This window comes from Dermacentor variabilis, chromosome 6 (assembly GCF_050947875.1).
Source record: "Dermacentor variabilis isolate Ectoservices chromosome 6, ASM5094787v1, whole genome shotgun sequence".
Lineage (NCBI taxonomy): Eukaryota > Metazoa > Arthropoda > Arachnida > Ixodida > Ixodidae > Dermacentor > Dermacentor variabilis.
This window is the reverse complement of record NC_134573.1, coordinates 14,015,382-14,027,123: the sequence shown is the minus strand read 5'-3', so window position 1 is coordinate 14,027,123 and position 11,742 is coordinate 14,015,382. Positions and strand designations below refer to the sequence as shown.

At 43.4% G+C, this 11,742-nt stretch overlaps 1 long non-coding RNA gene across 1 annotated transcript; it reads left to right on the top strand.

The window, feature by feature from the left end:
- The first annotated feature begins 3,445 nt into the window (after positions 1–3,445).
- LOC142584091 (uncharacterized) lies at positions 3,446–8,055 on the top strand. The gene is made up of 2 exons (XR_012828693.1): positions 3,446–3,523; positions 7,912–8,055. It is a non-coding gene; the product is annotated as an uncharacterized LOC142584091 (long non-coding RNA).
- Positions 8,056–11,742: the final 3,687 nt, after the last annotated feature.

Genomic DNA, 11,742 nt, shown 5'->3' with positions numbered 1-11,742 from the left:
AATAAAGAAACATCCCATGGAAAGGTGGTATTATAATCAGAACTACTCATTAGTACAAAAATAAAAGAGGTAAAAGGAGTAAACTGCTGGAGAGGAAAGGGGAAGCCACGAAGTTGGTGGAATAAGGAAATTAGAGAGGCCATGCATCGAACAACGACGGTGGGCATTTCGGGAACACAGAGAAGCAAAGAGGGCGCAGTAATCTGAAGAGGAAATAGGCCAAAAATGGGAATATTATCGACAAAAGAAACAACAAGTGCAGGTCCTCGTCGCGTATAAAAGCATTGGAGGCAGTCATAACAAATAAGCAAATTCCGCACAGCTTGAAACAGAGTAAAATGAATTTGATTTATAAAGGGAAAGGTGATAAGAAGAACATAAATCTTTCCGACCAATTACGATAACATCAGTTATATATAGGCTGGCGATGCAGGCGGTGAAATTAAAAATGCAGTCATGGGTAGAAAGTAATAGAATACTTGGAGAACTTCAGAACGGGTTCAGAAGTGGTAGGCGCTTAGATGATAGCCTGTTCGTGCTTACCCAGTGCATAGAAAAAGCTAGGGCGGAAAATAGACCTCTGTATTTAGCCTTCCTGGACATAAGTGGTGCATACGACAATGTGAACAGGGAACTCCTGTGGAACATATTAAAAGCTGAAGGTATCGGTAATGAGGTAATTGATTTTCTACAGGAACTATATCGAGAAAATAATGTTGAAATAACATGGGAAGGAATCAAGAGTACGACAACTGTCGAGGTTCACAAAGGATTAAGGCAAGGTTGTCCTCTATCACCGCTGCTGTTCATGCTTTATATGATAAGCATGGAAAGAAGGTTACAACGAAGCAATCTAGGGTATAATCTGTCGTACAGATTAGGCGAAAAGGTTGTTGAGCAACGACTACCGGGTTTAATGTATGCGGACGATATTGTACTGTTAGCAGATAGCCAGGAAGATTTGCAAACTCTGGTTAATTACTGTGGGGACGAAGGAGACAGTTTAGGTTTCAGTTTTAGTGCAGCTAAGTCCGGTGGGATCTTTTTCAACGATACAACTGATCAGGAGCTTACAATACAAGGCCACGAAATACCCCGAGTGGCCGAATACAAGTATCTCGGGGTATGGATAAACAAAGGGCAGATGTACACGGAAAAGCACGAACAGTCTCTAATAGCAAAAGGGCGAAGAGATGCCGGGATAATGAAACATAAGGCATTGTGGGGTTACAACAGGTATGAGGTACTGAGAGGCATTTGGAAGGGAGTAATGGTGCCGGGGCTTACTTTCGGGAATGCGGTCCTGTGTTTAAGGGCAGAGGTTCAGTCGAGACTAGAAGTAAGTCAGAGAGCTGTGGGAAGGTTAGCACTAGGTGCCCACGGGAAAACCACAAACGAAGCAGTACAGGGAGATATGGGCTGGACATCATTCGAAGCACGGGAAGCTCAGAGTAAAATCCTATACGAAAAACGTCTGAGGAAATTGGATGATAACAGGTGGGCAGCTAAGGTGTTTAAATACCTATACAGAAAGAGCGTTGACTCACAATGGCGGAAAAGAACTAGGAAGCTAACCAGTAAGTATGCCAGACACGAGGACGAAAAAGGACAGAGCATTAAACGACAGGTTAAAAATGCGGAAGGTAAAAATTGGATAAATTCAATGGAAAAGAAGCATAGTGTAGAACTCTATCGATACTGGAAACAGCAGATCAGGAAGGAAGCGTTTTATGATAACTCAAGAGGCAGTGCCCTACTCTTTGAAGCTAGATCAGGATGTCTTAGAACGCGGAGCTATAAAAAGAAATTTAACGAAGAAGAAGACACATGTACTGTGTGTGGTAAATATGTAGAAACGATGGAACACCTCATACTAGAATGTGATGGTATCAATCCCGATGTCGATGAGGCCACAGTCACACTTCCTGAGGCCCTAGGGTTCAGAGATGATAGTCATGTAAATAAATATGCGGTGGAAATTAGCAAAAGGCGATTGGAGGATTGGTGGCTCAAAAGCAGAGAGGTGACATAAGGTTAAAAGGGTAGGAAGACGTATTTAAAGAAAATCGAGAAATTCAATAACACACAACACAGATAAAAATAAAAGGCAAAATAGAAATCTGAGCATGGTGGCAACTGCCATCGCCCCGTTTCAAAGGGACGCTCCTACCTTCCATCCATCCATCCATGCGTGGGAATGCCAGTATATTGTGACTTCGGATTGGCATCGTTCTCGGAGAGACAGGACACCTTGAAGACGCGCTTGGCAAGCACTGTTCTGTCTGTCAGAATGATTCATTTTCTACTAAAACGGCACGTAAAAAGCTGCTTTGGTTTTATTATTACGAAAAAAACATGTTTTGTTTAACTATAAGAACTTGTTATTGCGCGATTATATGTTACGTAAAACGTATCAGCGGGCCGCTAAAGTTGGAGGACAGACGACAAGGTTCGCGCTCGCTTTGAAACAGTTTGTCGTCTGTTCTTGCTTTTCTTCGCTTAGTCATGCATTGTAGGTGAGTAAAGATGTAATATGCGTGAATGGAAACATTTGATGAAGATTTTACTTTGAGAATGCGTTATTTGTGTAGCCATATCCACGTTTTAGACGAAGCCTCTTACAACACCAGCCAACACAAGCCTCGCAGAGTCATTCACATGACGGCACGGTGCCCCCTTAAGAAACTCCCATAGACGGTGGCGCCAGATTTCCCTCTAGGTGTTATAGTGAGAAACTCTATGGAGAAAGTCATAGAGTTTCTCACTATAACACCTAGAGGGAAATCTGGCGCCACCGTCTATGGGAGTTTCTTAAGAAGCGTCTCCCCGCAGGCTGGCTGTACCCGGTTTGGAGGCAAACCGGATGTGACGTAAGCCAGTGGCGTACTCCCTGCCCCCAGATAGGTACTTGTACGCCTAGGGAAGGACGCTGCTAGGTGCTGCTGCTAAATCCCTGTGGTGTGTGCCGGCCACATGCGGCCACTGCCGGCTCACGTAGGTTCGTTCGCGTGATCTTGTTACGCCTCGCTGGATCGTGTTCAGTCATGCCGTCCTTGCGCGGCGTCATTGTCGGTGAGTCAGGTTAAATTGTTAAATAGGTCGCGCCTGCGCCTAATTGAGTCTATGAAAGCCTGCACATTCAGTTTTGTGGGCTACAATGCAGTGCGGCTGGCGTGAGCTGTCTCCACGATGCGCGTCGAGCGTTTCGATTTCGCCCTTCTTTATGTTGGCGGAAACGACCTTGAAAGCAACATGGATCCACAAGAAATATGCGACAACATTAAGGTAAGTCTACTGAAATCACAAAATTTGAAACAATAAGCGCTAATAGTTGTGTTGTCTTTTAAATTTTAGGCCTTGATTGTTCAACGAGACGGCCCCCGTCGTGCTGGTTTTCAAGGTGCTCCTTCGGTGAGTAGAACATGCTGATGCGGAACAGAAAATGCAAAATCGTCGCTTGCTCAACTGGAAATTGACGGCTACGCTGAAGCGCATGCCGTGTCTGCGCAATCTGAACCCCGAGGTATGGACCCCCTTTTTCCAGCGGCATGCCGTTACATACCGTCAGGAACACGCTTGGCTTATTTCTGACTCGGTAAAAAATGTTTCACTTTTTCTCGCTGCTCGCTGCGGAAGAAATGCGGACCGTTTGTCGTAGTTGTGTCTCCATTACAGGGTGGCATTACTGCGGTGAACAAAGCAAGTGTTGCCATACATACTGTGCGCATTTCACCCTTTGTTGGGCGGTCGGAAAATATTGGTCCCACTTTTCAGGGCAACTTCGCTACTCTGTAGCGGTGAAGTGTAATTTCTACCATTGAACATTCCTGTGTAGATATGTTTTTGAATCACGTTAAGCACATTTTTTCGTCCATTTCTTTGTCAAACAACGCGATAGAGCGATTGCGCAGATTGTTTACTTCCCGTTCTACAATGTTTATTTTATTCTATCGCCTTCCTTCAAACCACCACAGCGGCAAATGGACTCGTTTTATCGAAATTCCGTGTTTTCATATAAGCTGAATTTTGGTGCGGTTAGGTGTCTAAATTTCTCGTGCCCACAGCTACCAAAACAGGTGACCAAATTATTAGCATCGCGAACAAATCGCATTCCTACATATGCGAGCTGCTACATACGAGCCCTCAAGAATTTCCAAGAAGCATCTTTTTTTCTAAGAACCGTTGTGATATCGGAAAGCCCTGATTGAGGATTCTCATACAAAGCATGCTCAGTAAGTATAATGAAAACGTGCAAAAACAATGTATACTGTACTGGGTACTCTGGCTGCTTGTAATCACATTACAGGTGACCACGAGTAGGTAGAAACGGGCCTTGAGGCTGTATAGTGGGATGTAATATTCCCACTTTTCGCTATTACAGAATCGTAGTCAGCTTTGAGATTTTACGTTATGTGAAAAATACTTCATAAAAAAAAGCAGTTGTAATGTCTCGGACACAAAGCGGCCTGTTCTCTGCTTGCGTCTATGAAAGGGTTAAGATGCACACACTATTCAAAGGTCGCATTAAGGAAGAAATGAGCGGCACCGTACTGCCTTCATTTCTTCAAACCCTTCAACAAAGCTTGAACAAGAAATGCACGCGAGGGTGTCACTACAGACAGCTGCGGCAACACTGATGCATGCGCGAGAATATAAAATGAGGTGCAGCTGTGCGGTGCACGCTGCCGTGAAGTTCGAATTACAGTTTCCCCCCTTGCGAAACTACCGGAAAGGATATATTGCATCCATCGGTGTTAATATATTTTCTTGTTTTCAGCCAACATACACATCCCCGGTAAATCAAATAGATCACTGTAGATGGTGGCCACAAGCATATTACAAGAACTGTGAATTGGAAGCTGTTAGCCGCCTGTGGCACAAAGTCATGCAAGGGTACATGTATTCTTTGTGTGCACATTGACTTCATGTTTTACTAATTTGGCTGGCTCCTATTGCACTCTGGCTGAATAGCAATAACACACAGGCCACTTTACGTTCGAACTACTTGAAAGTCTGCGAAAGCTGAAGGTACATTCATAAAAGTTCATAAGTCCATGGCATTAGTGAAAAAAAATCTAAACCTTTTCTGGTATAGCTGTGCGTTGTCAGAAGTAGCTCAATGCATTGCAGTGATTGAACAGGCACATATTGGCTGTACGACTTGGATTTCAGCCTGCATGCGTTGGAAAAAATTCTACCATATTTTACCTCCAAACGTTTGCTCACGAGTGGAAAGCGCTGTTTCTGTTGTAAATAGATGTGGCTTGCACACAAGGTATGTGCATGCTAAGTGTCTTGGTAAAGAAAAGTAAAGGTATGCTGCATGAACAGAAGGTGCTGCAGCCACATAACGTGACCTTTGATCTTCATTATGCTCGCAGATTGAAGGGATGGAACTAAGTGCGTGTCTTTTAAATGCTTGATTTCAGCCAGTTAAATTTGCCAACACGGGGATTCAAACCACTGGTGCCCATCTGCTGTTGGGCTGAACTCTCAATTTAGTGAGAATACTAACCACTGCGTTCATTGGTGCTGACAGATATCAAGTCAGTTGTAGCTTGGCATTACTGTATTGCGTCACCAAAATGCTGGAGAACCACTTGAGATCCTTCGATGTCAGCATCCTCATAATCAGTGGGCACCCCATAAGAAAAATAGATCAATTTTGGATGGTATCCTTGCAAGTGTGAGAAGGCTAGGCCACAGAAAGTCGCGTTTCTGATTTGTGCGCTATTCAGCCACGTTAAAATGTGGGGAGCCTAGACATCTAAAAGACGTGGAGCAAGCAAATTGAATGCAGCTACCAAGCAAAAAATGTGGAAGCGTAAGCTGTTGATTTTTTTACTCTAAAGGCACGCTCACACTGAAGACGGAGCGGCTAAACCGGGCAAAGCTCTTGGCCAGGCGGATAAAAGCAGGCGTTAAACGAGGCGGCAAGCCCGATCGCTCGCGGACCACTTTTTTTTCCCGCCCGCCAGAGCTCTCCGCTTTGCCGCAGCCAATCAGAACACCAGACGACGGTGGCGTGTGCGCGATAAGGATGGACAACCGGTGCCACGAGACGGCGACAAGTGCACCACAAAAACGTTGGATGCTCCGCCTCGGTGGTGCGGGCCGCCAGGCAAGCCGTCCAGTATACAGGGTGTTTCAGCTAATTTGTGCTGAGGCTTTGAAAGAGAAAGACGGAAAGAAACTAGGCCTGCAGTACTCAAATGCAATCAATTCAGTAAACTACCCTTTTGAGCAACTTTAATACTTACAGCTCATTCAGAAACATCTGCTTTATTTTATGAAGATAGCTGCTGTGGTTATTTTTTCAGGACAAAAGAAAGTGCACAAGATCGAAAAAAGTACCATGCAACTATGCACTTTTGAGCAGTGACGAACAAATGAACAATGCGGCATGCAGACAGGATGTAAAAAATATGCAGATCCGACACACTGAAAATTATGTAAGCAGCTTTCTTTGCTGCTTTTGTTCATTGATGGCATTTGGCAGTGATATGTTAAATGTTACCTTGCATGCACCACTTGTGTTCGTAGTACACAGAGCTCATAGGCAGACGTGCGCTCCGATGCTCAGGGTGGTGTTGTGCACCATCCATATCCTGTGAGAGTAGTGGCACTGTCATTCCCTCACACGGCGCATCGCATGGCGGGTGAGGTAGAGAAATCCGTTTATTAAATCCTTAGGAGAAATAGTTGCTGCCACGTCCTGTGCCCGACAGAGCAGCGCCTGCTGGCCACACAGGCTTCTGTCATGCAGCATGGCCTCCCAGTGTTGTAGTGTAGGGACATTGAAGTTTTGATGCTGGACCACCACTTGCATACTGTCCTTTTGACGCCGTGGTGCTGTATTGCAGCTTTGCATCTGCACATCCTGTCTCAATTGTTGGCATGTACACACTTGCCGTGTTTATTTTTTCAGAAATAGCATAAACATGCCATACCACACCTTGAACTATCATTATAATATATTTAGTTTGCCACCACAACTGTCACCATGTCTAGTTGTAGTGTTTTTTCTTTTAAAGAGACTCTATACGAAGGATGCTTTCTGATGGCATCTTTACCTTCTCGTATGATCATTCAGCGAGCACAAAGTGCTGAAGCTCCTGCAATGCTTTTGCCTATTCCTTCCAGGCACACTGCTCTCAATGTATCATTAGCGCTGAAATATAATACCGCCCGTTGCTCAAAGCAGCTTCAATATAGACTCCAATCGGAAGAATAGGCAGACTTGTGGCAGTATATGACTTTCTATAGCCATAAAAGGCAAGCTAGCATAGTGGGGCATCTCAATGCTTGTAAAAGCATTCAACTGCATGTATCTCCAAATAACTAAGCTCAAGCAGACACTGTCAAAATTCGTGCTTGTCACGGTGAGTTGGTGCGGGAACTTCAAGGTGTCGCTTTTCCTTCATTTTTGTGTGTCTCATGTTTTTGCTAAGGCTCTTGCCACAGCAAAGTTGCACTTGTGGTATTTTAGAAGGGTAATTTACTAATCACCTAGGCGATGTCATTTCCTTCATTTGGTTGCACTTTGTGCATCAGTGCAATAAATAGGTCAAACGGCTTAATACGAAATGTTGCCAGGCCATTTTGGCACAACACTTGTGGATAGCATTTTGGTGTGGCTTGGGCGAGACTGAAAGAGAGAAATTGGCACATACAAGCACAAAGGCCAGGCACTGTTCCCTTGTGGCCTGCACAACCACTAGTATAGCAGCTAGTCTTATCAATTCATACTGAGTATCACAAAGTGTAACGTTGCAAGAACTGTAGCTTGGTTGATGAGACAAGGCACTTACAGCTGTAGCTGAAACATGTGTGATCAACATGTACAAGGTTGCAATACTCTACATGCTTTTCGTATTTAAGTTTTTAACTTTGCCCACAATCTGATTACAGCTTTCCAGAGTTCCTTGGAAAATCCTCCCATGCACCTACCATGTGGCGTGCAAGATGGCAGCAGCAGCTGTGGGAACAGTTGAAGAGGCGAAGAAAGGTCCACTTTATAATAGGTTGTATGTAAATAAAACTGATTGAACTCAACCGATTCGGCTTCCACTTTTGTCAAGACAATTGTCAGCAAAGCAATGGAGCAATTTCAATGGGCGATACTAATAAATAGTGCATAGAAATTCTTGGAAGCGCCGTCAGCTTTCTTGCTGTTAACAGGCTGTGTTGGTGAGGTGGTTTAGGCAGGGAATGCCAATTCATGAGGGATGGTCATGGCCACCATGTTCAATGTATGTGCAGCATTAATCAGTTCTCTAGACCGAGTGCACTAATGTCATGGCAGGCCAGCACTTTGTCACATGATACATTTTCGAACCTCGCATGCTTTCTTTGGGGCTGAGAAAATTAATGAAGCATGAAACTAAAATTGGCATGTTGCAGTTTTCAATTAACCGTCACTGCATTTGTCCATTCTTGAAACAAATTTTATTGTACCAAATGCATACAGAATGAATTTGTGGAATATCCAAAGTACATTTTGCTTGTTTTGGTCAAGCAGCTGGCAGAACAAAACCACAAAGTTCCAAAGCAGAAAGGTAACACTTCTTTTGAAGTACACAATTGGCGAAACAGTGTTGCTAACACACGAGTGTAAAACATGCCGCCGATTAAAAAAAGAAGGGAGCTGCTGCACACCACTTGGTTCCTTGACCATTCATTTTTTTCTTTTGTGGCTGATTTTTAAAAATCCTTGCTATAGCAAATGCAAGGACATCAGAAAATCAACGCACAACAGATATTGGTGCTATGGTGTAAAGTAATGAAGATATAATTTTGCATGTACATTATTTAGTCTGAAATAGAGGGATACAGCACAAACATTACTCTTCAATCCCAATAAAAAATATGGAACTCGTGGGCTACACGAGGGCTACGGATAAATCTTGAGGGCCTCGGCTTCTGTAATGTGCAGCTATACTTAAGTACACAAGCATTTTTGGATTCTGCCTCTACCTGGGTGCAGCTTTGTGACCTGGAATGAAAAGCCACAGCCATCGAGCTGCTGCAGTGGCGACATCACAGTAAAAGGTAATAGCGAAAAATTAAAACAATAATATGGCCATGCAACTTGCACATCAGATAGGTCACCTGAAGCTTCTATTTCCAATTTTTCTGGTGTTGCATAGAAGGACAAAAATTTTGAAAAGTAATAGTGTACGATTTTCATACATTAACAATTATGCACATCTAGTTTTTTTTTAACCATGCTGATATTTAGCAAAAAGTTTTGAGCACGGAGAGCCCGGCGTTTTTGCAAAGGAGTTTCTAGGTGAGGTGGACACACTTTGCTGCTAATGCTAGTTTCAGAAAATTAATTTTGAAAATTCAGTCACTTTTTTATTAGTAACTTGGCGGCAGCCTTCTAAATGGCATATTTGGAGGCAGTCGCATGTGAACGCACACCCTTTCTTTTTCTAAATCTCGAAAATTGCACTTATTCTGAAATATTGATTATCGCGCTCAATTGAGTACAATCAAAACTTGGTGCATCCTCCTCCACATCAGGCGGCAGTGCCCTGTCAAGAAGTGTGGGACAAAGCTTAAATGATAGCCTGACATGGCACACTGACGCACATGCTTGCCAGGCAAAGTGTATCGTATCAGCAGCTACAATGACTGGCCAAGATGTTTCCATCTGATGAGATAGCGGGACCTTCTTTTCTGCGCTCCCAGCACACTCGGTTCCAATATTGCCTCGATTTACCAGTGAAATTCAATGATGAATATCTTGAATTAGGTGCAAATTTCAAGATTTGTAAGAAATGAGAGTGCATTAAAATGTGACTACCTCCAAATTTGTGGAGTTCCAAAATAGAGGAATTCCTCTGCAAGAATGCCACATTTTCCGCGCTCATAACTTTGAAACAAGAAAATCTGTGCGGTAATAAAAGACACCCTGTATGTATACAGTGTGCATTGGAGCATTTCATGCAACCAATATTCAAGCACCTTCTGTCTACAAAGAATTCATAAAGCAAACTTATGCATTAAGACTGGAATCAGTTACGAGCACTGGAAATGCAAACACTGTTACGAACCCTGGTCACATGCCAGACATTGTGTTGCTGCTCTCTGCGTAGGGCCTATGAATAAAAACCACCTTCAACATCATACAGTAAGCTACCAATTGCTATGTGTAGGAAGACTTGCAGTTCTTCAAATGCAATTATGACCGAGACATTCTAAAGCTATTCTAATAGTGTACTTTTAGTGAACAAGTACCCCAAACTTGAACAACTCTGAAGCTATAATGCCATTATTATCTGAAAGATGCACTACACATTTTTTTAACGCAGTAAGGAAACATTCATAATCGACAATGCCACCATAGACATGAGAGTCATATAATATTGCACTGTGTGCAGCAAGGATAGCACAATCTCGCACAAAAGATTAGTCTCTCCCGCAGCCTTTGAGGCCCCCTTTATTATGTCTCGCTTATGATGCCGTGACATGGTACGAAACCATGATGACGTAACTTATGATCATGAGTTACTCTTGAATGAAAGCTTGTGCACACATGCATATTCCTGCATTGTAATTCTGGAGTGCACTTACAGTAAGGACACTGTGAAAAGAAGAAAAGGCCAACAGCAAGGACCAGGCAGCGCAGTGCTATTTGCACCTTCTCGGCTGTTGTCGGTTTAAGTCACCTTCACAGCAGCAGAGTAGTGTTATGCGGCGAAGCATATTTATCATCATGCAGTGAAGCATATCTGAAGTTAAAGGGGACACTGTCACGGGCCCCTGCTGGTGCTTATGGTTACCCGACACTATCAGCTTAAGTACTCGTACTGTGACCTCTTCATGCATTTGGACAACACCAATCGCCATGTGAAAACCTCTGTTCACTGCTAATCTCGCTAAGAGCCTAAATTGTTTCCAAACTACAAATTTCACCAAGTGGCAAACTTGGCAATGCTTCTGGAACCTCATTCTCAAGTACTTTAATACTACCAGGATGCTTCAATGTCAAACTGGATTGAAAACCTGGGATGAGATTGCGCAAGCTTCTAGCTTTCTGACTGTTTGCTTCACCTTCTACATCAGTGAGTAGGCAGTGTTCAATAGGCGCTCCCGCTTCACCAAGCAGATGACCGCTGACGAAAGCACGGTGAAGGCGAATAATGAGAGCGCAAGCAAACATTAAGAATGCAAGATCTCGCCCTTGGATCTAGAGAAAGGAAGGATAATTTCAACACCAAGGAACCCAAGTATGCGTTCAACAACAAAAGCTTCTGAACGGGCCACTTCCACATCAGCACTGCGAAAAGACTGATGAGCTTATCACCCAGCAGAAATTTTCAATCGTGGCAGAAATTTTCACTGCCACAATCGCAGGTTCAAAGATATTTGCATGATGACATTTTGGGCCAAAAAGAAGATCCGTTTGAGTGATGGTGTAAGCGTGGTGCCCACTGTTGGCTCGGCTTGTGAAGAGCGACCTGCTGATACCAGACACTCTAAGCAGCTCTTTTCGATGTCTGAATCGATGGTGACATGCACTAGGTGTCACTGCTCTTTGAACATGTTGAGCTGTTGTCCTTGCTTCATGAAACATTAAGTAACTACAGTTATGACATTGTCAAACAAAAGTGTTGTATTAGAGAATTTTGTTAACCACGAAGCATAATATCCCTGTACATTATTTGCTATGCAGTCTATGTAGTATAACTATTTTGCGCCTCTGGTTGGTGAAAAGAAAAATGGATTTTTGCA